The sequence below is a fragment of the Eriocheir sinensis genome, chromosome 18 (genome assembly GCF_024679095.1).
Source record: "Eriocheir sinensis breed Jianghai 21 chromosome 18, ASM2467909v1, whole genome shotgun sequence".
NCBI lineage: Eukaryota > Metazoa > Arthropoda > Malacostraca > Decapoda > Varunidae > Eriocheir > Eriocheir sinensis.
In genome coordinates, this window is record NC_066526.1 from 13,508,074 (window position 1) to 13,533,107 (window position 25,034).

Here is a 25,034-nt window from a genome sequence, read left to right on the forward strand (position 1 = left end):
AGCAAATAAGATTGAATTCAGCAACCACTTCCTTCCCTCAGCGTAAATTTTTACTTAATTTTCCCAAACTTTGCCCTAAATTTATCATAACCCAATCCTTATAAATATTGAAAAACCATGATGAAATATTTATATTTATGACGGCCCACAATCCCAGCCAATCGACTCTGTCATAAACTTTCTTTAGAATAACTAGATCCATGAAGGCAGCATAGTATTTTTTCCTTTTGCTAATATTTTTTCTAATAAAACACCATACTGAAGGAAAATATCTGATCCACACATCCTCTTCCCTTCCTAAAGTCTCCTTGTTCTTCACTGATTTTCTCTTCTGTAAGTCTTTGCGCAGTCTCAATTAGGACTTTTCCATATACCTTTCCAGGTAGCCTACACTCAGCAGACTTATACCCCTACAACTCCCACTTCCCCTCTCCTGCCCTTCCCCTTGTAAACTGGGACCATGATGGCTTTTGTCAAGTCTGCTGGGACCTCCCCCCCCTTCCCAGGCCACTTCACATATCTTGACCATTCATATAGTAACTTCATCTCCACACTTCAACATTTCTGCTGTGAGTCCTCTCAATTCATACATCATAATCCTCCCATCAATGCCTGCTCTAGGAGCTCCCACCAGGGATGGCCACGGCAGAAGTTTCCATCTTTCTCTATCCGGACACTCCTCCTTGCCTGCTCAAAGTTTCTCAAGGATCTCTCATCCTTCTCCCTAACGTACTCCTGCACCCTATCTCTCCATTTCACTGGAGGTCGTCCTCTAACATTCCCTCCCTCAATCTCACATACACCCTTCTGGTCATCTTACTCTCCTCCATTCGCTCCATGTGGCCAAACCACTTTAAAATCACTCATTCCCTTCACCCCCGTGACACATTCCAAAACGCTCATACACACTTTCATTACTTATTCCATCCATTCTACTCACACCACAAGCACTCCTCAAATAACTCATTTCCACTGCCTGCACTCTAGACCTCTGACTTTCATTCAAGGCCCATGTTTCACTTGCATATGTGAGGGTTGGTACTATTATTGTATTTTCAACTGATAACTGATCCAAGGTACTTAAACTCATTGACCTCCTCCATTTCTTCACCATTCAGAATTATTTTGCATTCTTTTTCACATTCAGTTCCCACTCTATATGGGCATACAAAATCTACAACTTCACTTCTACTCCCTCACAAACCATCACTTTACTTTTGTTGACATTTACTTTCAGCTTTCTCCTTTACAGACGCTATGAAAATCACTGACCAAGTTTTGTAAGTCACTTTCATTTTCTGCAATGAGCACCGTGTCATCAGTAAACAGGATTGAATTCAGCACCCACTGCCTTCCCTCAGCATACATTTTTACTCCAACTTTGCCCTTTATTTCTCTCATGACACCATCCATATAAATATTGAACAACCATGGTGACATGACACGCCCCTGCCCTAATCCCACCTTTTATCTCAAAATGTTCACTTGTTTCTCCACCAATTTTGACACATGCAGATGCACCCTCATAGAAAGACTTTATTGCACTAAGCAGTTTTCCTCCCACACCATAAATCTTTAAAACATCCCACAATGCAATCCAATCGAATCTGTCATAAGCTTTTTCAAAGTCCATGAAGGCAGCGTATAGTTTCTTTCCTTTTGCTATTATTTTTTCTCCTACCATCCTGAAGGAAAATCTTTGATTGATTCCATCAGTTCCTGCTGCTTTTCCATTTTTTAATCTTTTTAATGCCTGATTTACTTCTTCATATGTTATACTTCTTTCTTTATATACTCCTCCTCTACCTCCGCTCAAAACTGTTGCTGTAACAGCTGCTGGATGTCCATCAAAAAAATTCATTAAGTTTTTGAAATATTCTCTCCATGTCTCTTTCACAGCTTCCCCGTCTTTCAACATCTTTCCATTCTCACCCATAACTTCATTAATTTTCCTTGGGGAGATATTATTGGGGTGATGCTTTTCTTTAATTTTTTACTTCTTTCCAATATGATTTCCTGTTCCCTTTATATTTTTCACTTAGTCTTTTCCAAAGTCTTCACCAACTCTCTTCTTACTTTCTTTTATTGCTTGTTTTAATTTCATTTTGCATTCTCTATATTTCTTTTTCCTTTCCCTTTTTACTTGCTCAACCACATTTCTTTCTTAAGTTTTCTTAAAAAAGTTCCCTTTTCTCTTTTACTATCCTCCTTATCTCTTCTGTCCACCATGAATTTCCTTTTCTTTTTCCATCTCTCACCACTTTCATCCCTACCACTTTTTTGTTGTAGTTAACACTACTTCTTTAAATGTTCTAAAACTTTTCAGTATCTGTACTATCACACTTTCCCATTTTTCACTTAAGGCCTCTGCCATTTCATGTTATACTCATCTTTTATTTCTTTTTCCTGTAACTTTTCTATCTTCAGTATCTCCTTTTTTACTTCACCTTTCTTTTCAAACACCCACTTTTGCAAGATGGTCAGAGCCATCGAACATCCCGCTTACTACCTTCGCGTCACAGATATCCTTTCTCAGTCTTCCATCTACTGCCACATAATCAATCAATCCTTTCTGCTCATAATCATTCCCCCTCCTCCATGTGTATATGTGGATATAGGCAAAAGTAATAAAGCCCCACATCAGAAGTTGTATTGCTTTGCCTAGGTTATGCAGATGATGTAGTATTAGTGGAAGGATTTTGCCTGATCCTAAATGACTTTGGTATGGAATGGAAACTTATCTTTAAACATAATAATGGAAATTCACACCAGCAGTAGGACAGCGGGTGCTGGGAAACAATATCTTAGAGGTAATAGAAACACATGGTTATTTAGTATTTGAGATAAGCAAGAAGGCCATAGGAGAAAGCACAAAGAAAACTGAATGAAGCCAAGGTAAGGAAAATGACGGGTGTTAACATCAGTGGTAGAGAAGGGAAATTAGCCAGTATGAATATGGAAGTTGCTTTTGGATGGGGGAAGTAGTAACCCCACAGCTATCTTGTATGGGTCAGCAAAACTAAGACTTAAGATGTCGGGAGATTAGAAGTCATTCAAGACCAGTTGGCATGATAGTGTTCACATGCTCTCAGGGGAAATGGGGTGAAGCTTCTGAGAAAGGTTAACAAAGGGGAAGCTGAGTTTCAAAGAGGAAATGAGTGAACACCGGTGGGCCAAATTAATATAACACTGGAAATTCAAGACAATCCCCTTTGGAGAAAGGAAATATACAGAGAGGGAAAGCATATGATGACACTGGAGCAGAGTGAAACAATGTGAATGGGAGACCTGTCAAAGATAGTTGAGAAAAGTGGCCTCTGTGAATGGAGAAGTACCTACACCTATCTATAGTACATCAGATAGGTGTAGAAGCTCGGGAAACATTAGAACATTTTATAATAGTACTAATGATTGTGTGCCTTGACCCACTGAGGCAAAGATATACCAGAGTAACCTGACTGAAAGTTGATATATATAAAAATAAATAAACAAGAAAGTCACTGAACACACGAGTCTGAAATTATGGTAGCCATCTCACGTGAGGCTAATGCATTATGTGCTGTATGTTGGTCTCTGAATACAGTACAGTGACAAACAGCTTGAATATTGAAGAAACTTCAAACTATTGAGGAGTGTGAATTAACGCATCTTAGCACATTGCATTTTGGCGGTAGAGGGGTCAGGTTAGGTTGGTCATAGGCTAGGTATAGTTAGGTTTGGTCAGGTCTGGTTAGATTTAGTTTGTTTTTGACTTGTTTACTTTTATTATTTGGTAATTCCGTGTGATACGCTTCGCGCTACGCCTTTGTTGTCACCGGCGGCTGAGGAGACGACGTCGAGGCAGTAATATACATATTTTACCAAAACACATAAAAGAATAGTGGAGGTACACCGGAAACATGAAAAGATGCACCTTTATAACGATCATAGGCAATAAAGACCACAAGAGGAAGAAGAAGAAGGCTCGTTTATGTCGATCATTTACTCCATTGATGTGTCTATTGTTTCCAAACAAGCTTTTGTGTACGGATAGATAACGTGTTGAATTCATTATAGCTATTTCATCTTTGCATAATATGTCCTGTGGTAGCTATATACAATGCTTTTGCAAGTGGTCGTTTTGCTATGCGATGCACTTCATACCGGTATTTTGCTCAAAAAATACTTAGCTTAGAGTCCGCTAAGGGGAATTCTAAGTAATACTTAAGGGCCTATGCTTAGCTAAAAGTTGTTAAGTGCAAGGCTTAGTATTATTCTTAGAATATTTGTGTATACGGCCCCTGAGTTTTCGGTACCGGTAAGTAAACTAAGTAAGCAAATTAGTTGAACCTGCTTTAGTTACTCATCAAATTGATTCGTTTTCTGTTTCAAATGTGAGATTTAGTATATGGATAATTCTTTTAATGGGTAACCAAAAGAAGTATATGAAAAGAACCTACATTTTTCTGTTTTATTTCATGATGACTAACATTTGTTATTTTCTGAAAAAGTAGCTTGCAAGGAAACACATATCATACATGCTATATAGAGAATGTAACAGTCAAATAACGCGAAAAAGAATTGCTTTGTGCCAAATATGGAGACTGGGTAACGAGTACGTGTTTTTTCCATAAACTAATAAAAACCTAGTAGCTAGGGCATAGAAAAATTCAGTAAATTTATAACTTCGTAATGAAGTGTTTTACCACGTGCTACTGCCACTCAGCGAGTGTTGATGCCGATTTTTTACATATATGCCTCGGCCCGAGGGAATCTTTATAAGATGGCGGCTGCGGGCGATTCTAACCGCTAGTACAGAGAAAGCCAATCCAGAGTTATAATAGAGATCGGTGGATGGGTCCCATCTCTGGTGTCTGTAATGCCTCCGCCTTTGCCTGTCTGCCGCAGATTCTAGCAGCTCTCTCAGACTTCTGCTGTTGTTGCTCATCCTGAACCTCTTCAACCATGTGTCTCTAGGTCTCCCTCTCGGTCTGGTGCCCCTGACTGCCGTGCAATGCTGCGTTTGGCTATCGTTCTTCATGCATCCTCATCACATGACCAAACCATCTCCTTTGCATATCTTGCACTCTGTCCAGAATTGTAACTACTTGTCCTGTTCTTGCTCTCACCTCCTCATTTCGTACTCTGCCCTCCCATCTCACTCCGCAGATTCTTCTCAAACACTTCATCTCGAATGCAAGTAGTTTCCTCTCCTCTTCCTTCTTCAGTACCCAACAGTCAGCTCCATATAGAGTGGTAGGTACTACAACGGCAAACAGCAATAAACCTTCCAAAAGCTCTGTCCCATTGCGATCTGCTCCCTTACAATTTTCCCTGTTGTCCCGTCGCTTATATTCACGCCTAAGTATTTAAATTCATCCACCTGTTCAATCACTCCAGTACTCAGTCGTATCTTCAGATCTCCTCTCTCTCTCTTCCAGTTGCTCTTTGTCTTGTCTTTATTGATCTCTAGCTTGTATCTCTTACATTGTTCTTCGACCTTCTGTATCATCCTTTGTAAGTCTTCAGTTGTCTCTACTACCACCACTAAGTCGTCAGCATATCTTAGGTTAGTGTACCTAACTCCGCTCATCTCTACGCCTCCTTCTCCCTCCAGTGCCTCCACCATTACCCTCTCTAGATACTGGTTACATAAGTGTGGGGCGAGGGGGCAGCCCTGTATAACACCCCTTGTGGTTGGGAAGGTGTCTGTCACAATGTCGGCCTTCCGAACTCTTGCCTTTGTGTTTCCATACAATTCCTTCACTGCCTTTATCAGATCCTTCTCAAATCCCCAACTCCTGATCATTACTCTCAGCATACTTTCTCTATGCACCGAATCGAAGGCTTGTTTGAAATCGATAAAAACACAGTAGTATCTTTACCTATTTCCCATCTCTTTTCTATGATTTGTGTGAGCGTGAAAATGTGATCAATCGTCCCTCTTTCAATCCTGAATCCAGCTTGCTCCTCCCCTAGTATTTCCTCTTCTCTGTTTCATTCTGCGCTGTATCGTTTTAGCAAACACCTTGTATGCATGTCGGAGTAAACTTATTGGCCTGTAATTTGCACAGGTTGCCGCATCCCCCTTTTTGTGGATGGGGACAATTTCTGCTTGCTTCCATTCTTCTACTATGCCCTTTCCATCTATGGCTCTCTGACACAACTCCATCAGCCATCTCACGACCACTTCGCCTCCTGCCTCTAATAACTCCTTCGGTACCATGTGCCTTACAGTTTGAGAGCGACTTTAGGTTTTGTTCTATCTCGCTTCTCATGAAGTGGGGGGTTTCATCCATATTGCCATTTTCTTCTAGTTCCTCTAGGATAATCCCCTGTTGTTGTTCTTCCTTTTCTCTAAGTACTACTGGAAAATGAGTTCTCCAAACTGCCTTCACCTCTTCTCTACCAGATGCTTTCTCTCCCTGGTTGTTCCTTACCATCCTTGTGCTGTCTCTCCACTCCCTTTGTAATGGCCCGAAATGTACTACAATTGTAATGGTATCTTTCCCCATGTAAATAAAGTTAACCTGGGGTGTTTGCGCAACCAGTTATATATGTATGTGGGTTTCTCATGAGAGAGAGAGAGAGAGAGAGAGAGAGAGAGAGAGAGAGAGAGAGAGAGAGAGAGAGAGAGAGAGAGAGGAAAGAAGGAAGTACACAAGAGAAGGAGGAAAAAAATGAAAAGTATGAGAGGAGAGAGAGAGAAACTTGAGAGAGAAGGGAGAGAGAGAGAGCGAGAGGGAAGAGATGGGTGTTGAAACAAAGAGGCCTGTTGTGCTCCCATATCTCCCCTACAATCTGTAGTGTCAACAAAATTCAGAGGTGTCAGGGGTCAAAACAGGGTATCGTTGCCAAAAGTGGTCAATCTGCCTTCTTTTAATTATTGCGGGAGAACGGTAAATATTTATAATGGAAATAAAATACCAGAGACCTTATATTGATATTGGAGGCCCACCAAGGAAATCTGCGGTCAGTTTGTCACTCCGTGACGTCACACCAAGGCATTTTGGGGCCGAGACTAACGCCCCTTCCTGGCACTAGGTTGTGGGAGCGAGCTCATTCTCACGAGCGACATCGCCCCTTTCAGGTGAGGAAAGAACTGTTCACAGTCCTCAACTCATTTTGGCTATAATACTATAACTGAGACTGCATTCTCACGAGCGACATCGCCCCTTTCAGGTGTGCCAAAGGCAAGCCCAGTAAACACTTTTGAAGCTGCGTTGTGGGGGATTGCCTGTAGCAGGGTGTGTGAAGAGAGGAAGGAAAGGAGAAGGCCAAAAGGGTGGTATGTGTGTCGTTCTCAGGGGTAACAATGGATAAGCGCAAACGGTTAAGATTCGTTTTAGGTCCGTGCCAGTATCTCATTACCTACCTTATGAAACATCAGTATCTCTTCATATATCTTTTCTACAAACCTTCAACAGTCATGGAAACGCTTTGAAAATCCAATTCAAGGACTTTTTTTTTACTCTTGAAAATAAGGGATAGTGTTTACGAAAGCGCGTCGCCTCCTCTGGTGCTGGCCGCGGCGGCGCTGCAGCCGGTGTTGCGAGAAATACCTCCTCGCTGAAATAAGTCACATATACATGTGGGGGGTCCAGGCGCCGGATGCTCAAAGGTGGTGGTAACTTATCCCCGGAGACGGTTGTAAGTCACGGGTCGCGTCGCAAGTTTGCTCCGCGCTAGGACCGTCCTCCGCAGCGATGCACAGCGCGGTCGCCGCGGCGTGCTAAGGGTCAGCCCTATGGTTCACGAGTGAGGCGGTAGAGGGCGGGCAGCTCACCAGCTGAAGTGGATGCAACCAATGGAAATCAGTGAAACAAAAAAGACAGCCAATCAGGATCAAGGAAGGTTATTGCAAAAAAACGGCGCCAGAGACGAAAACTACCGCGAGTCAGTATTTCCTCAAGTCCGTACAGCCAAGCTAAGATGGGGAAGACTAGTGAGTATTGGCCGGAGAGGAGGTTGCCGTGCAGGAAATAACGACGGTCAAGATTTTAGAACTGGGGCAGTTGTCAGGCGCGGCAATGAGGTGTGGGTTAGAGTTGAACAACTTATGCTATGTGTGGGTACGAGAGGAAGTTAGAGGCTCAGGAATGCATAATACGTGCATTGAGGAGTGAGATGAGGGAGCTAAGGAAGAGGTTTGACAGTGCTCAGGCGAGGCAAGTCCTGGGGGCCGGCCTGGCAAGGGCGATGGACAAGGAAGAGGCAGGTGTGAGCACGGGTGCCTGATGGGGGGAAGAAAGGTGTGACATTCATGTATGGGTGAAAGGGGGGGTGACGATATGATTGAGCACTTGCTACTTGAGTGATGTATATAAGAGAGAAAAGGGGATTATGGTAACAGTTGTGACCGAATGGAATAGGATGTTAGAGAGGGATGTAAAAAGGTTAAATGCATGCAATATTATTTCAGCTGAGGTAATTTTCAAAGCAGGCAATTGTTGTCATTCAGTAGATCATGTCATCCTTCATCATCAGAAATCATTTTCAAGACTCAATTCTGACCTGTCACATTGCGTAGATTTTAATTGTCATTCTTAGTCAGTTGAGGTCATCTTGAAGCCAACAATTCTTGTTTCATAGTTCAATTCTTGTCATTCTTTCTCTTTTTGTTCCTCAGGTATATTTTGCAAATTGATATCATATTTATTTCCATTTATTTAATTTTGGGAGCAGGCATTAAGGCCAGGTTACCTTATATTTAGTTCAATTAGGTCAGATCAGGTTAGGTTAGATTTAATTTGATTAGGGTAGTTAGTTTTAATTGTGTTCAATGAATGTGTAATATGCTTCAGTTATATAATGTGTACTCGCCATTGCCAATGGAGCTTGGGAATAATAACACATGACTTAGTCATTCACTTTTTTTTATTGGATTAACCCGCAGCTTGGGTAGATATTACAGCTTGATGTAGCACGTAACAGCTAATACAGCACAACAAATAAGTAATTACTGAGAAATCATATATACAGGAAGGTAGTTGGTGTGGAAGAGAAATGGCTACTAACTCTGCCCTGTGCACAGGGAGTGTTAAGTGGTGCCACAAAGAGATGCTCAGGGCTGAGAAATGTAAATCAAGTAGGGGTACATTACAGGTGCCCAGTTTGTGAAAGAGGGGACGGGAAACAGAGGAAATAGGTAATTGGAACTGTGTGGCAAAGCAGAAGGGAGGAAAGGACCTGCAGAAGCCACTGCCTCAACAGACATTTTTAAATGGTTTGACTATAGTAAGTCTGCTGGTCAACAGAAAAATATTCTTAATGTCGTGCCTGGCATGGGCACTCCTTAATAATGTTGGTTAATTATACCTCAAAGTAGAATTAATTGTTGATCACTTAAACCAGAGAGTAAAATTAGTAGTTTATTTACGAAGTCTTATAAAGCACCGTTATCGCATACAGGGTTATCATCTGCCAAATAATATGGGCAGCGTGACTTTAAGAATATTACTTAAGGTAAATATATTTGTTTAAAGATTCTGATGATGAATTAAGGGTCAAGGGACAGGATTCAGCCATACAAGACTAAATTGTCGCTCATAACACTTAGAACTCAGTCTAATTATAAACTAACATGTAAACACAAGAAACAAGTAGCACCAACACACAAACAAAACCTATCAAGTGTTCCCACTAACATGTGGTAAAAAACCTGCTCATTCAGTCTAACACCACTCATCAACTTAATTAAGCCTTGACTACAACTACTGAGTGTTTGCACTCCACCGTGGTTACCCCTGATAATGACACACACACCATTTGTCCTTTTCCCTCTTTCCTCCTCCCGCAAACAACCCCCAGGGCATGCTGGCTTGGGTCCCGACAGCAGTCAGCCAGCCTACCATCAGACAGACTTACTTCGACACCTCTGTCTGGGGCGATACCTCGTATAAGAGTCCTTAAATATAATATTATAGCCTAGGTATATTGAACACTTCTATGTATGTGAGGCCGGTTATGCTATACGAACCAACAAGTTGGAGAGGATGACATGGAGCCAAGAGTGCAGAATGCTGAGATACATGGGGCATGTGAGATGGACAAGTAGGGTATCAAACTAGGTGATAAGAATGAGTGGTGTGGAGGTGGTGCCCCTCTTGATCAAAGACGCTGAAGTTAGGGTTGACTGAAGATCTGCCGGGCAGCATGTTGGTAACCCTCCGCCACTTGTCAATGGTTGAAAACTCTCAGCGTCTTGCGGTGGGAGTCGAGTCCTCTGGATCACCACATACACACGCTGACCACTCGGCCACCAGTGCACCATATGCAATCTGCAGGTGTAAGCTGATATTAATTACATATTAATAATAATCGCCATATAAATTATGATCAAGAATGCCGAACATGTGGCCATTATGATTTCTTGTTTTGTTCTTATGCACATTCACATTTGAAAGTAATCTATTACTAACTGCAAGGTCTACATATATGCATACCTATACTCAGGAAAAGAAGTTTCTAATAAATTCCTGCCTGACAACTTGACCAGGAATCAGTCTGTTGTTTCTCACAGGCTGAACTGTTACTTCTTCTGCAGCGATCCACTCAGTAGTTGTGCAGGAGCATACAAGAAGTCGCAATCTTCATAGTCTTCTTGGGGTCATACTGCAAACTTCCTCCTGACTTATGTAGGCACCTGCACCTTGACTTGAGGATCCCAAAGGTCCGTTCGACAACGCATCTTGTCCTGTGATGACTTGTTGTAGCGCTCCTCCCCAGGTGTTGTCGGCCGTGCAACTGGGGTCATCAGGAATGGCTCCAGAGGATACGCAGTGTCTCCTGTGAAGTTGAAAATTCATTAATGCATTATTTATCATTATGAAATGCATGAAAACTATCTTAAAAATTCTATTAATATCTATTGCTGTGGTTGACATCTTTATCTCATGACTGGCCTTTTCACAAAGTACCCGAGTTACTTTATCAATGGCCCTTGATTGGTCATTTCCAACACCGTTTCCAATAGCACCTTGAAAGCTGCCACTCGCAAAAAACCTTAGTGAAGCCAGAACCTGGGTGTGTGTTGGGAGTGCATGTGCCCTCCTGGTTCTCCTTTCCAGGTGGGGGCGAAACTCATCACAGAGCCTGATGATTTCCTGACGGGGAAATCTATACACCTGCAACAGGTGCTCATCACTGACATGTAGTGCGTTGAGTGGGTCCCGATATCTCCTTTCCCTGCACAGTTTGCGATTGAAAATGTATGCCGCAACAAGCTCCATCTGTGAAACACAGAAATAACTACATTACTAGACAGGACTAGAACATACGGTAATTATTTAAGACACATAATTGTAACCTAATTAAATGGCCCTTAAAAGGTAAAGAAATATCAATGTTACGGTAAGCTAGTTAAATGGCCCTTAAAAGGAAAAGAAATATCTATGATGCTGTTATCTAAAAATAAATTGAGGACGTAAAGCAAATAACAATAATAATAAAGAAACATGTTTAAAAAATATGAGTACAGCTCCCCGAGCCAAAGCCTTCTTGGCTACACCTAAATCTCCACAACTAATGCACAAACCATGCATGAGTGACATTTATGTGACCCCTGCCACGTTGAAATAAAGCTATACACATGTATGGAGGCTATTACAGCTTCATGGGATAAGAAATACTAATCCAAGCCACCTGAGCCAAAGCCTTATTGGCTACACCTAAATCTCCACAACTAATGCACAAACCATGCATGAGCGACCTTTATGTGACCCCTGACACGTTGAAATAAGGCTATACACATGTATGGAGGCTATTACAGGTGCATGGGATAAGAAATATTAATCCAAGCCACCCGAGCCAAAGCCTTATTGGCTACACCTAAATCTCCACAACTAATGCACACATCATGCGTGAAAGACGTTCCTGTGAACCTTGCCACGTTGAAATAAGGCTGTACACATGTATGGAGGCTATAAGAGCTTCATGAGATTAAAAAATATTGATGTATGCCAACCAAGCCACCGCCTAAATCGGCTACACTTAAATCTCCACAACTAACCCACACATCATGCGTAAAAGGCGTTCCTGTGACTCTTGCCACCTTAATGTAAAGCTATACCTAAGTAGGAGTGCAAACACGTACCTTATATTGTGTATAGAGGTGGAGATGTGGATGAGGCGGAAACACTCCTTTAATGGCGACGGGCTAGGACGGAAACTGGTTGGATCTAGCCCCGCTCCCGAGCAGTCAGGCTGAGGGGCGACCTGACGTCACAAGATGGCGTCTAGGACGTTTTTTGAACATCGCACGGGGCAGCACTTGCAGCCACAATGGCGGATTTAGGACCAAATGTTGAGATACGACCGTTTGAGCATCCGCCGCCAGGTCGTAAAGTTTGGTTGGAGTAGTTTAAATATGCCCCCGACCCTAAACCCTCTGCGAGCTATTTTACGGCTGCGGCGGCTGCAGCGTCGCCGCGGCCAGCACCAGAGGAGGCGACGCGCTTTCGTAAACATTATCCCTTATTTTCAAGAGTAAAAAAAAAGTCCTTGAATTGGATTTTCAAAGCGTTTCCATGACTGTTGAAGGTTTGTAGAAAAGATATATGAAGAGCTAGTGATGTTTCATAAAGTAGATTATGAGATACTGGCACGGACCTAATACGAATCTTTACCGCGCAAACACTCACTAGTTTAGTCAGGACTTAATTAAGGTGTGGAATGGTGGAGTCTGTGTTTCCCCGTGTGGGTGGAAACAGTTATTATGTTGGTGCTACTTATTGCCATGTGTGCATGCTAGGTTAAGGTGTTAATGTTAACCTGTGTTCATGGTATTTACAAGTGTAATTAGTGATGTAAGATACGTAAGCTAACCTCTAATAAGTGGACCCTGTCCTATGACCCTTAGTTCACCATCAGAATCCCTAAACAATAATTACCTCAAGTAACTTTCTTAAAGTCGTGGTACCTATATTACTTGGACAGGTGATGATCCTGTGTGCGATAATGGTGCCTTATAAGACTGGGTGAATAAACTACTAATTTTACTCTGTGGTTTAAATGATCAATAATTAATTCTACTTTGAGGTATAATGAACCTACATAATTAATTAAAAAGAGTGCCCATGAACGGCACGACACCTTGTCAATCTTCTTACTGTCTCAAAGAGCATTCGTGAGTGTCCTCTGCTGAAGCTTTCCTCACATCTTTCGCACTGTTATTCAATCCATCGCTCCTTTGCCTCTGCACATTTTCTTTCTACCTCTCTGCATTTCTTTCTCTATAATCTCTTATTCTCTTCTGATGGATGTATATTTCTCTTGTTTTTTGCCTTCCTTTTCTCATCACATGCCTCAAGGGCTTCTTCTGTTATCCATGGCTGCTTTGAATTCCTCTTTCTCCTTAAGATGTTATTTCCTTCCTCCATCAACATGTCTCTTTCTCTTGCCCATAGTTCCTCGATGTCCACACACACATACACACACACACACACACATACATATATATATATATATATATATATATATATATATATATATATATATATATATATATATATATATATATATATATATATATATATATATATATATATATATATATATATATATATATATATAAACCTGAAAACTGCTTAGTGCAATAAAGTCTTTCTATGAGGATGCATCTGCATATGTCAAAATTACTGGAGAAACAAGTGAACATTTTGAGATAAAAGTGGGCTTAAGACAAGGGTGTGTCTTGTCACCATGGTTATTCAATATTTATATGGATGGTGTTATTAGAGAAATGAAGGGCAAAGTTAGGAAGTTGGAGTAGGAATGTTCAATGAGGGAAGGAAGTGGGTACTGAATTTGATACTGTTTACTCATTGCAGAAAATGAAAGTGACCTACAAAATTTGGTCAGTGTTTTTGAATGTGTCTGTAAATGGAGAAAGCTGAAAGTAAACGTCAAGAAAAGTAAAGTGATGGTTTGTGAGTGAAGTAGAAGTGAGGTTGTAGATTTTGTATGCCCATATAGAGTGGGAATTGAATGTGAAAAAGAATGAAAAATAATTTTGAATGGTGAAGAAATGAAGGAGGTCAATGAGTTGAAGTACCTTGGATCAGTTATGTGTAAGCATGGTGGTACGGAGGGAGAGACAAGAGAAAGGGCATTGCAAGGAAGAAGGGTTGTAGGGTCTTTGGGACGAATCATGAATGGCAGAAGTGTGAGCATGGAGGTAAAGAGGGATTTGAGAAATACAATAATAGTACGAACCCTCACATATGCAAGTGAAACGTGGGCCTGGAATGAAAGTCAGAGGTCTAGAGTGCAGGCAGTGGAAATGAGTTATTTGAGGAGTGCTTGTGGTGTGAGTAGAATATATGGAATGAGTAATGAAAGTGTGTACGAGCATTTTGGAATGTGTCACAGGGGTGAAGGGAAGAAGTGTGGAGTGGTGGAAGAAGTGAAGCGACAGACTTTAAAGTGGTTTCCCCACATGGAGCGAATGGAGGAGAGTAAGATGACCAGAAGGGTGTATGTGAGTGAGATAGAGGGAGGGAATGCTAGAGGACGACCTCCAGTGAAATGGAGGGATAGGGTGCAAGAGTACGTTAGGGAGAGGGGGGAAAGATCTTTGAGAAACTTTGAGCAGGCAAGGAGGGAGTGTCTGGATAGAGAAAGTTGGAAGCTCTTCTGCCGTGGAGCAGGCATCGATGAAATGATGATGATGTATAACATATAATAAAAGGTACCTTTAAATACTTTTTTATAACACAAATACCCACTGGACCCAAATGACATTGCTGTCGCAGCTGGCTTATGTGCAGCTGCTGAAAGGTGTGTGTGTGTGTGTGTGTGTGTATGCTTGTGTTTGTGTGTGTGCTTGTGTTTGTGTGTGTGTGTGTGTGTGTGTGTGTGTGTGTGTGTGTGTGTGTGTGTGTGTGTGTGTGTGGTTCACAGCACATAACAATGAATCACATCAGCCAGGTGCAGGCAGCATTCACCAACACACACACACACCATTCCATGGACTATTAGAAAAAAATTCTCAGGAAAACTGAACTGAAATATGAAAATCAAACTGTATCAACATAAAACTTCTACTTAAACAATATTTGTTTCATATCTCAGCACAATATCCAGAGAAATATTGCCCTGGAGTGGTAATTGGCATGGCATATAACACAATGTCCTTCGTTAATTAACTCATTTATTGTAAGATTTCTTGGTATATTTTTGGGCCTGGCTTAGTCATAATGTGTAGCGATGCTACGGAGTCCAAACGAAAACATAGGCCTAAGGCAAGAACCTCTTATATTTTATCGTCCGTCCTCTCATTAATGCTGAAATATGTTCCATAGAAGTCTATGTATGTTCATATATTATTTGTGGGTAATAAACTAATTAACTGCTAGAAGGAAGAGCAAGTCCATTCATGAAGGAAACTCTCCACCAGCTCTCGTGGAACCAGCTATAGTGATAGTTTTAATTGACTTCAGCATCATGAATGGGAAAGTCGCCTATGAAAACCCAGTTAATCTTCCCCTGTGGCCCTCAAAAGTGGGCATAATGGGAGACTGATAGGTTTAAGGATATGGACTTCTGTTCTGTCAAGGGGGTGGCCACGGCAGAAGTGTTTCCTACTTGCCCTGTTCCAGCACACTCAATCCCTCGCCTGCCTGCTCCCTCTCTCCAATACTCATCCACTCTATTGATCCATTTCACTGGTGGTCTCCCCCTGACACCCTCTCCTTCAACCCTGCCCTCATATACTCTTTACAAAGTCATCCTCTTTCACTCTTGTCATGTATGCAATCTCAAGTGGATTATTTACTTGCTAAGATTATTATACACACACACAGACACACACTTACACACAAACATAAACCATTGTCAAAATAAAGAATAACAGACCTTTTTAAACAATTTCATTACATTACTTAGGTTTTGTTGCCAAGAACAGTTTTTACCTAGCATGACCATGAACTAGAATCATGCTTATGAGGTGAAACACATCCTTAGAGTGTACAAAGGCTTGGAGAGTTACACAGCCCCAATAAACAAGGACTGGAGAATCACAATCAACCCACTGGTGAGCTTGTGAGCCAAAGACATCCTCCTCTTCAACCCTTAAAAAATGCAAATCCATGAATGAAGTTCTATGTACACAACACCACTTCCTCCCAGGAGTCACGATGCACCAGGTGTCATGGGAAAGCCTGGGGCAGGAAAATGAGCTTACCCACGGGTGGAAATGCAACGGATGAGGTTCTTCCTAAGCTTCCACTTCCTCCTGTTAAACGATGATGCACCAAGTGTGGCAGGGAAGCCTGCAGCACAAGAACAGGCTCACCAAAATTTGGGAATATTTATGTGTATGTTAACGTGGTTGCAACAGCTTATGTTTTCCTTAGGCTTATCACTGACTTTGATATTTTCTTTTGGCTTCTCTTCTTTCTCCCAAAGTCCTGGAGTATGAATGATCTGTGGAAATAAGATTCCCTTTTTGGTAAAGGCAGAACAGGAGCTGAAAAGCCCCATAAATAAGCTGTTCCCGTGAAAACTACAAGCCAGAAAAAGTTTAACCAAATTAACCAATAAAAACCACAAAGCAATGAATGCCACTTTTTATAAAGTAAGAAAGCTTTTGTTGAGTTTAACCCATCTACATATTCTGTGGTGCCTGGTGCCCTTGCTGATGTGAAAAAAGGCCAAAGAATCCTCTGGGCTAAAGAGGTTTTTCTTTCTCCCAGCAGACTAATTTCTCATGTTTTGAAAAGTAACAAATAACAGCCCCTGGCAAAGTTCTAAGAGTTAATGTTGTGAACTAACTGCAGCACTGGATCCTCAAGTAACAAATAACATCCCTGGCAAAGTTCTAAGAGTTAATGTTGTGAACTAACTGCAGCACTGGATCCTCAAGTAACAAATAATGGCCCCTGGCAAAGTTCTAAGAGTTAATGTTGTGAACTAACTGCAGCACTGGATCCTCAAGTAACAAATAACATCCCTGGCAAAGTTCTAAGAGTTAATGTTGTGAACTAACTGCAGCACTGGATCCTCAAGTAACAAATAATGGCCCCTGGCAAAGTTCTAAGAGTTAATGTTGTGAACTAACTGCAGCACTGGATCCTCAAGTAACAAATAACAGCCCTGGCAAAGTTCTAAGAGTTAATGTTGTGAACTAACTGCAGCACTGGATCCTCAAGTAACAAATAACATCCCTGGCAAAGTTCTAAGAGTTAATGTTGTGAACTAACTGCAGCACTGGATCCTCAAGTAACAAATAATGGCCCCTGGCAAAGTTCTAAGAGTTAATGTTGTGAACTAACTGCAGCACTGGATCCTCAAGTAACAAATAACAGCCTCTGGCACAGTTGAAAGAGTTACTGTTATGTACTACAGCACTGGACCCTCAAGTTATGCCTCCTCAAGACAGAGGACACTTGGTTGGCACCATGTGTTGCTGAATCTTTGGATTGGAAGTGGCAGTGCTTGCGGGCTTGTGACTGGAGGGCTCAGTCAAGTTCCAGAGATGTCTTGATGTTCCTCTCTTGAAAGATTTACCACTCATACTGCAAGTTCTCCCTTTCTTGGCCACTGCCTTGAGATCAGTTCCTACAATATCAGTCAGCCAGACCCCATTCCTTGAGGTTTCTATGAACCACTTTTACAGGTTATTAAAAGTACAGAATATAGATAGATATATGGAAAGATGAGATGATAATACAGAAGTAGAGGCACAAGAAAACCTTATTTTAACTACACCTACATTAAAATGAGAAAAGCAGCCGTGATCATCCTCCCCGAGCCCTCACCTTCTCTGCAAGGTCTTCTTCTTCTTGGGTGGTTTTATGGGGCTAGTTAGGCTGTGGGGCCACAGCCTCTAGAGCCCCGTCAGTGGTAGTTGGTATCAGGTTTTTGTTTGTCGTTCTGTCACCAGGGTGGAGTTAGATTCTGTCGAGTTGCCCCGACTTCTGCAGGAAGGTTTGCGTACACTTGATGACTTGGAAGGCTGTGTTGGGGTTGAGGGTGTCGCTGCCCAGCAGGTCCTCTAGGGTTGGCCTGTGGATGTGGAGGCTGGTTAGGGATGCTTTGAGGTTGGTGCGGAGGGAGTAGAATCTCGGGCAGTGGAGGAGGAGGTGTTCTGGTGTGTCGGGTTGTGTGGGGCACCATGGGCAGTGTGGGTCCTGGACCATGTTCAAGCGGTGCAGGTGAGCGTTGAGGCGGGTGTGGCCAATCCTCAGGCGGGTGATGGCCGTGTCGAGGGGACGACTGGGGGAGTAGGTCCGCCAGTGCTGGGCAGGGGTGTGTCTGTATCGTCCAAGGGTGAGCTGTCTGAGGTCAACTGTTAGTCTGGTGGTCCAGTGTCTGTTGGAGGACTGTCGGAGGTGGGTCAGTAGGTCACTGTGGTCTGGTGGTCTATCTATTGGCTGGGGGTGTGAGTGCCAGGTTGGCTTGGTCCACCACGTGTTGCCGATGCCAATATGGGAAGGGACCCACTGAAGGTGGACCCGTCTGCCCCCGGAGGTCAGCTGTGCCAGGAGGGAGTGGATGGCAAAGCATAGTGTGTGGTGTGTGTGAGGTTTGTGAGTTGAGATGAGTTGAAGGGAAGTGAGGGAGTCTGTAAAGAGGGAGACAGGTTGGTGTGGGGGAAGTGTTGTTGCTGCTGTGAGGCCTTCCCTGATGGCAAAGAGCTCTGCCCCTAGGATGGTGGTGTGGGGATGGAGCTTCCAGTTTGTGGAGGTGTGTAGGGCTGGGAGGTAAACGGCAGCACTGGTGGAAGGAGGGGAGGGGATGTGGGAGCCATCGGTGAAAATGAAAAAGGTGTTTTTGTATTTTGTGGAGAGGAGGGACAGGAAGAGGGCCTTCCCCTGGTGTGGGCAGTCTGCTTTGGTCCACGGCGACTGAAGGTCAAGGGAAATGAAGGAGGGAAAGGGGAACCATGGACCCAGGGGAGAGAGGTGTGCTAGGGGGGAGAATGGTGGAGGGGTGACGGAGAGGGAGGTGTAGATAGAGAGGGCTCGAGTGATGAATGGGGTGTGGGCTCGGAAGGCCTGTGGGGCTGGAAGTGGGGCAGGTCGGTGTTGGGATAGGACAGTGTGAAGGGAGGAGTGAGGGGAGGATGTTATTTTGTGGAAGGTGGTGACTGTCTTGGTGTTGCGCCTGTGGTCTAGTGAGGGAATGCCCGCCTCTGCCTGCAGGGCCAGGGTGGGTGACGACCTGAAGGCACCGAGGGCTATCCTAAGTGCGGTGTTCTGCACCACCTGCAGCTGTTGAAGGAGCGTCGGGGAAGCCGAGCCGTAAACCTCACATCCGTAGTCTATTTTACTACGGATGTAGGCACGGTAGAAGTGGAGGAGTGTGACTCTGTTGGCTCCCCACTTGACGCCCGCCAGGGCCCTCATGAGGTTCAGCCGGGGCAGACAGGAGGTTCGAGGTCACTTATGTGGTGCCTCCATGTAAGGAGGCCATCCAACACTAGACCCAGGAATCTGTGTGTTGTGGAAAGGGATGACTGTGCCTGTTAGGTGTGCTTGAGGATGGCAGGGATGCGTGACGGGTGAAGCACATGAGGCATGACTTTGGTGCACAGAGGGTGAGGCCCCACTGAGTGCACCAATGGCTGATGGTGTCGAGCCCCCTCTGGAGGAGGGTTTGTGCCTCAGGGAGAGAGGGGGCAGAGCATAGGAGGGAAATATCGTCGGCATAGAGGAAGGTATGAGTGCCTGGAGGGGAAGGCAGATCAGACAGGAGAATGTTGAAGAGGAGAGGGCTTAGGGCGAGCCTTGGGGAACCCTCACGGATAGGATAGGGGTGGGAGAAGGTGTTCCCAATAGAGACAGAGAAGGTTCTACCAGAGGAAAGAGCGTATCCAGAGTAGAGGAGTGCCAAGAGACCCAGAGTGGAAAGTTTAGAGAGGATAGCATTGTGTGAGGCAGAATCAAAGGCTCCTTCAAGGTCAAGAAAGGCGGCCAACGTGAAGCGCCCCGGCTAAGCCCTCCTTAACATGATGGTCGAGGTCAAGGAGGGCGTCGAGGGTACCACGGTGGGGCCGGAAACCAGACATGTTGGAGGGAAGGAGATGATTGTGTTCCAACCACCAAGAAAGCCTCGTTAGCACGAGGTGTTCAAAGAGTTTGCTGGTGCAGGAAAGAAGGCTGATAGGTCGGTAAGAGGAGGGTAAGGTGGGGTCCTTCCCTGGCTTTGGCAGTGGAAGCGTGATGGCGTGGCGCCACTGATGAGGGAAAGTGCCTGAAAGCCAGCTATGGTTAAAGATCTGAAGGAGGAAGAGGGAGTAAGCTTCTGGGAGGTGTTTGAGAAATTCATTAGGAATGTCGTCATCCCCAGTGGATTTCCCCACCATGGCTGCGGTGAGTTCTGTGGTAGGAAAGGCTTGGCGATAGGGTGGGTGGGAGTTGGTGGGGTAGGATAGGGGAGGAACTGGGTCTGGGGAGCCCAGCCGTGTTTGGAAATGGAGGCTAGGTGTTCCACTTTCTGGGCATCCCCAGCTAGTGGAACACCGTGATGGAGAGGGAACATGAGAGGGGCCTGGGGCCGGACCATCTTCCTGAAGAATAGCCAAGTTTTGGTGAGTGAGGTTGAGAAATCAAGGGATGCGCAGAAGGCGGACCAGGATGCCCTTTTGGCTGACAAGATCGTGCCTCCAATTGGTGGAACCTCCGGCGCAGCTCTGGGATGGGCCTGTGACGCCAGGCATTGAATGCCCAGCGCACCTCACCGCAGCCTCGCACTGTCGGTTCCACCAAGGAGTTCGAAGAAGACGCGGGGGCTGGGAGGAGCAGAAGGTGAAGCAATGGGACCCCACTTCCACCAGGGTGTCTGCTAGGGCCCCTACGGCTACGTCAGGAGAAGGGTTGGGAGGGAGAGGAGTGGAGGAGAGGTGGTCGAGGAAGGAGTGCCAGTTGTCAGCCCTAAGGGACCATCGTGGGCGGCCTGAAGCGGGGGGAGGTGGGATTAGTGAAGGGAAGGTAAGGATGACAGGAAGATGGTCGCTGCCGATGTGGGGCCCGGTGGTGATGGTGGTGAGGTGCAAAGGGCCATTACCCAGACAAAGGTCGAGGGTGGATGCCCTGCCTGTTGCGGGGTCAATGCGGGTGGGAAGATCAGGAGGGGTGAGGAGGGAGAAGGAGGCACTGCCGGTGAGGAAATCCACTAGGGAGTGCCCCGAACGGTTCTGTTGAGCCGCAAGGAGGGACGGCTCCCAATGAGTGTGGTGGGCGTTAAAGTCACCCATGATGAGTGCTGGGGAGGAGAGCTGATTGAAGAGGTGGCGATATTCTAGTGTTGAGATGTCCTGACACGGGTTGTAAAGGATAAGGACGTCAAGGGACCCGTGAAGGTGACCCGAACTCCCAGGAACTCTAAGTGTCCCCCCGGGTAAGGAGTGAGGGATAGCTGACAGGAGGGAAGGGGCCGCCGGACCAAAAGCAGTAGGCCTCCGCCCACAACTCCTGCTCGGCGGTCTTTCCTGTAGGGAAAGTAACCAGGAATGAGAATAGGGGTCAGTGAGCCAGGTCTCACAGACCCCAATGAGAAGAGGAGAGATGGAGGAAAGATAAGTTTTAAATTGTGGAAGTTTATGGTAGAGGGACCTGGCATTCCAGAAAAGGAAGGGGGAGGTTGGTGGAGGGTTCAGGGTGAAAATGAACCAAAGAAGGAAATGAGGGAGGGGAGGGTTTTAGAGAAGCACTCTGAGAGGGAGTGTCCGGCAGAGAGGAGTGAGAAGAAGGTCAGGACGACAGGGGCGAGGCCACAGATGATGGAGGTGAGTGAGTGGGTTGCGGGGGGCTGTTCTGCAGTGTTTACTGGTTGAGATGGTGGGAATGGGGTGGCTTGCATGGTAGTGGGCAGCTGTGTGGTGAACTGGGATGGAGGTTGTGCTTGGTTTGTCTGGGGGTAAAGGAGTTGGGATGGGCAGCCTGGGAGAAGGGGGGGTGGTTGAGGAGGCTGGGATTGGGTGGCAGAGGTGTGTCCCGTAAGAGACATGGGGTGAAGGGCAGTTCCTTCTGGGAAGGGGGTGGTAGGGGTGTGTGCTGTGTGGGGGGTAAGGCGAATAGTGTTTTGGGTTGAGGTGTGTCGGGAGAACGTTGTTTCTTTGGGGAGTGAGCTGCGGTCTTGGAGGTGGGTGTGCGGGAGACAGGGGTTCTCTGGGTGTGGTGCTGTGGGGTGCGAGGTGTTCGTGGGGGGGTGCGGGTGAGGGGGCCGGTGGTGCTGAGTGGCTGTGGGGGTGGGGTGCTGGAGCGGTGTGGAGGGAGTGAGAGGGAGGGGAGGTGTTGTGTGGAGCGGCTAGTGGCGCCAGTGTGGTGAGAGGGGGGTGCTGGCTCCAACACCCCAGGGGCAGTCTGCAGAGCGGCAGCGGGGGGGGTGTGAGGTGGTTGACCAGGGCGGAAGGCTCCGGGTTGTATTTCCCGCATCCGCTGCGGGACTCTGGCACGGACAGTTCGTCCCTGGCTAGCTTATTTTGGATGTCCTCTGCTACTGCATGAGCAGGGCAGAGTTTGGAGGTGGGCCTGTGCTCGCCCTGGCAGTATAGGCAGTAAGGATCTCTTGTACAGTCCTTGGCAACGTGGAAACCGCTGCAGGTGCGGCACCTGGCATGGCCCCTACAGGTCCCTGTTCCATGCCCGTACGCCAGGCAGTGGAAGCATTGTAGGACTGGGAGGGTGTGGGGCCGCACTGTGTAGGCTGTGCTGTCAATGGCCACATGCGATGGGAGAGGGCCTTTGAATTTGATGCGGATCGCCAGTCCTGGGGTCTTGGTGCCCGCCGTCGCAATTTGCCGGGAAGCCGCAAATGGCACTGGAGGAGAGGGGATCCTCCCAAAACAGTTAGTTTGTGGAGGATGTCTGAGTCAGTCAGGGCTGTGTCTACTGGGTAGATTCGTCCGTATGTGAATTTGTGGGCAGGGTCTGGGTCAATCACCCGGCAACGGACGGGCCATTCCCCCAGGGAGGTCACGGACTCTGGCGTCTGGGGTAGGTTGTCGAGGTTTGCCACCTCAAAACGTACCCCATACCCCCCGTGCGTGATCCGCAGGGTCCCCTCGATTACCTTCTTTTGGAAGATGGAGCCATGCAGAGCAGTGGCCACCTTGGACGGGTGGATGAAGGAGCGGGTGTGAGTGAAGGACGACATGAATACCACTAGGGGTGGCTTGCCGGTGGGGTCAAGGTTGGAGGTGAAGGCGGGAGCAGGAGTGGGTCCAGGGCCACCTAGGGATCCCTCGGGGGGTGGTTGATGGAGGGGGTCCGTGGGGCCCTGCGGGAGGGGCTGGGTGGCGGGTAGGATGGCGTGCTCGGGGAGCGGGTTGGTGGGGTCAGGGGTGTGGTGTGAGACATGATGTTTGTTTTTGTTGGTTGGTACGTCACCGTTTGGAGAGCGTGGCCGTTTGGAGGTGAGGGTGGCGGCGTCCATGTCCTCCACGGGAGGGAGCTGTTGCTGGGGTCCGGCGGGTGAGGCGCCGGATGGGAGAGGTAGGGGGGTGGAGGCGGCCTCGCGGCCTCCTCCCGGGTCAGACGACATCCAGGGGGTTGCCGGGAGTGTCGTGCAGGGTTGAGAGTGGTCTGGTTAAGCACAGTGGACTGGGGTCGGCGCTCAAGGCGAAAAAGTCTGGCTGGGAGCAGGGACTGCTATCCAAGATGGCTGCCGAGCTCGGTTCCCCTCTCTGCAAGGTCCTCAAAGGCACGGTGCACGCCGTCCCTGGTCTTGGCCGAAACCTCAGCAAACAGCATGGCGTGGCGTCGGGCAAACCTGAGTCCTTCTTCCCGGCTCACCTCAACCTCATCCTGCCAGGCCAAACGAGTTATGGTGAGATACAGGCAAGGAGGATGTAGGGACGAGAGTGTCAAAGTACATGAGTGTAACAATGAAGTGGATGTTGGCAGGGAATGAGAGAGGAATGAAGTGCAAAGTAAACCTGAGTCATGAGGGAGATGTGATGAGACTTTAGCAAGCAAGGATAAATGAGAATGATGATGAGTGAGAGGACAGGAGTGTGGAATAACAAATGTTGGGTAATGATGAGAGAACGGGAGAGTGAAAAGGCTGGAGTACTGAAGGACAAACTGAGCCTTGAAGAACTTCACTCTTTACTCTCCTCCAATTTGATTTCTCTTCCCTAATCACTGTCCTCATTTCTCTTCCTGTTAAGTAATCCTTCATCCACTCGATAACCTTTCCTTCCTGTTGTTTTTATTTGGTCTTTTCTTTAAATTTCTCCATGCCTCATTTCTGTTTCGTTTTGCTGCTTCACACCTCTATCCAAACCATGTTTTCTCTCCTTAAGATTTTACTGTGTAGTATGGAACATATATCTCTATTCCTCTGTTGTAAATATTCATAAAAAAAGTCCCATTTCTCTTGAATATTAGTACTCCTTTTCATATCAGTTCAGTCTAACACACCACAGAAAGTCGTGAGTCCAACATAATCTGCCTTAGTGTAGTTTTTCCTTCTTTTCCTTATAAGCCTCATCTTGATATTCACATCATTCTAAAGTTTTCTTCTTCAATAGTTCATGGTCGCTCTTTCCTAAGGGGCACTCATGACTGACTCCTTCATCTAACTCTAGTCTACCTATCTGTATATCTGTCTGAGTCTGTAATTCTATTTATCTATATTCCTCAGCCCAGGTATCCCTCTGCCTGTCTCTCACCTCATCAATCTTGTTCCCCACCAGCATCCTGACAACATTGGTCCCGGAGTAGTAAGTGTCCAATTCGTTGAGCCACATGTCCAGCTTGGCAAAGGTGCTTCTATTGGTCACGTCGTACACCAGGATCACGCCGTGCGCCCCGCGGTAGTAGCTGGGGACCAGGGAGTGGAACTTTTCCTGCCCCACTGTGTCCTGGAGGGTGGCAGAAATGTGTGAGACCTGGGAAATATTTCTTTAGATCAAGACAAATTCTTTGTTTTGTGTTTGTTGCTTTATGTGGACTGAACAACAACCAAATAAATTTCAAAAACATGGTTTTCTCTGGGATCTATTTTCTGTAGCATGGGAATTATAAAATAATACTTAAGTAGTAAATCAAATCTATGTTGATCTGACCCAACAAGTAGAGCCAGGAAATGAGCAAAGGCAGCATATG

The 25,034-nt window shown here is 45.7% G+C and overlaps 2 long non-coding RNA genes and 1 pseudogene across 2 annotated transcripts; all 3 read right to left on the bottom strand.

The window, feature by feature from the left end:
• LOC127000332 (ras-related protein Rab-18-like) overlaps window positions 1-25,034 on the bottom strand; it is a 55,520-nt pseudogene that overhangs the window by 27,380 nt on the left and 3,106 nt on the right.
• Window positions 9,906-11,368, bottom strand: LOC127000334 (uncharacterized). The gene is made up of 3 exons (XR_007753919.1): window positions 11,001-11,368; window positions 10,425-10,767; window positions 9,906-10,259 (listed from the first exon to the last, which is right to left on the bottom strand). It is a non-coding gene; the product is annotated as an uncharacterized LOC127000334 (long non-coding RNA).
• On the bottom strand, window positions 16,266-23,599 carry LOC127000335 (uncharacterized). Its single transcript, XR_007753920.1, has 3 exons — window positions 23,313-23,599; window positions 17,693-17,985; window positions 16,266-16,404 (listed from the first exon to the last, which is right to left on the bottom strand). It is a non-coding gene; the product is annotated as an uncharacterized LOC127000335 (long non-coding RNA).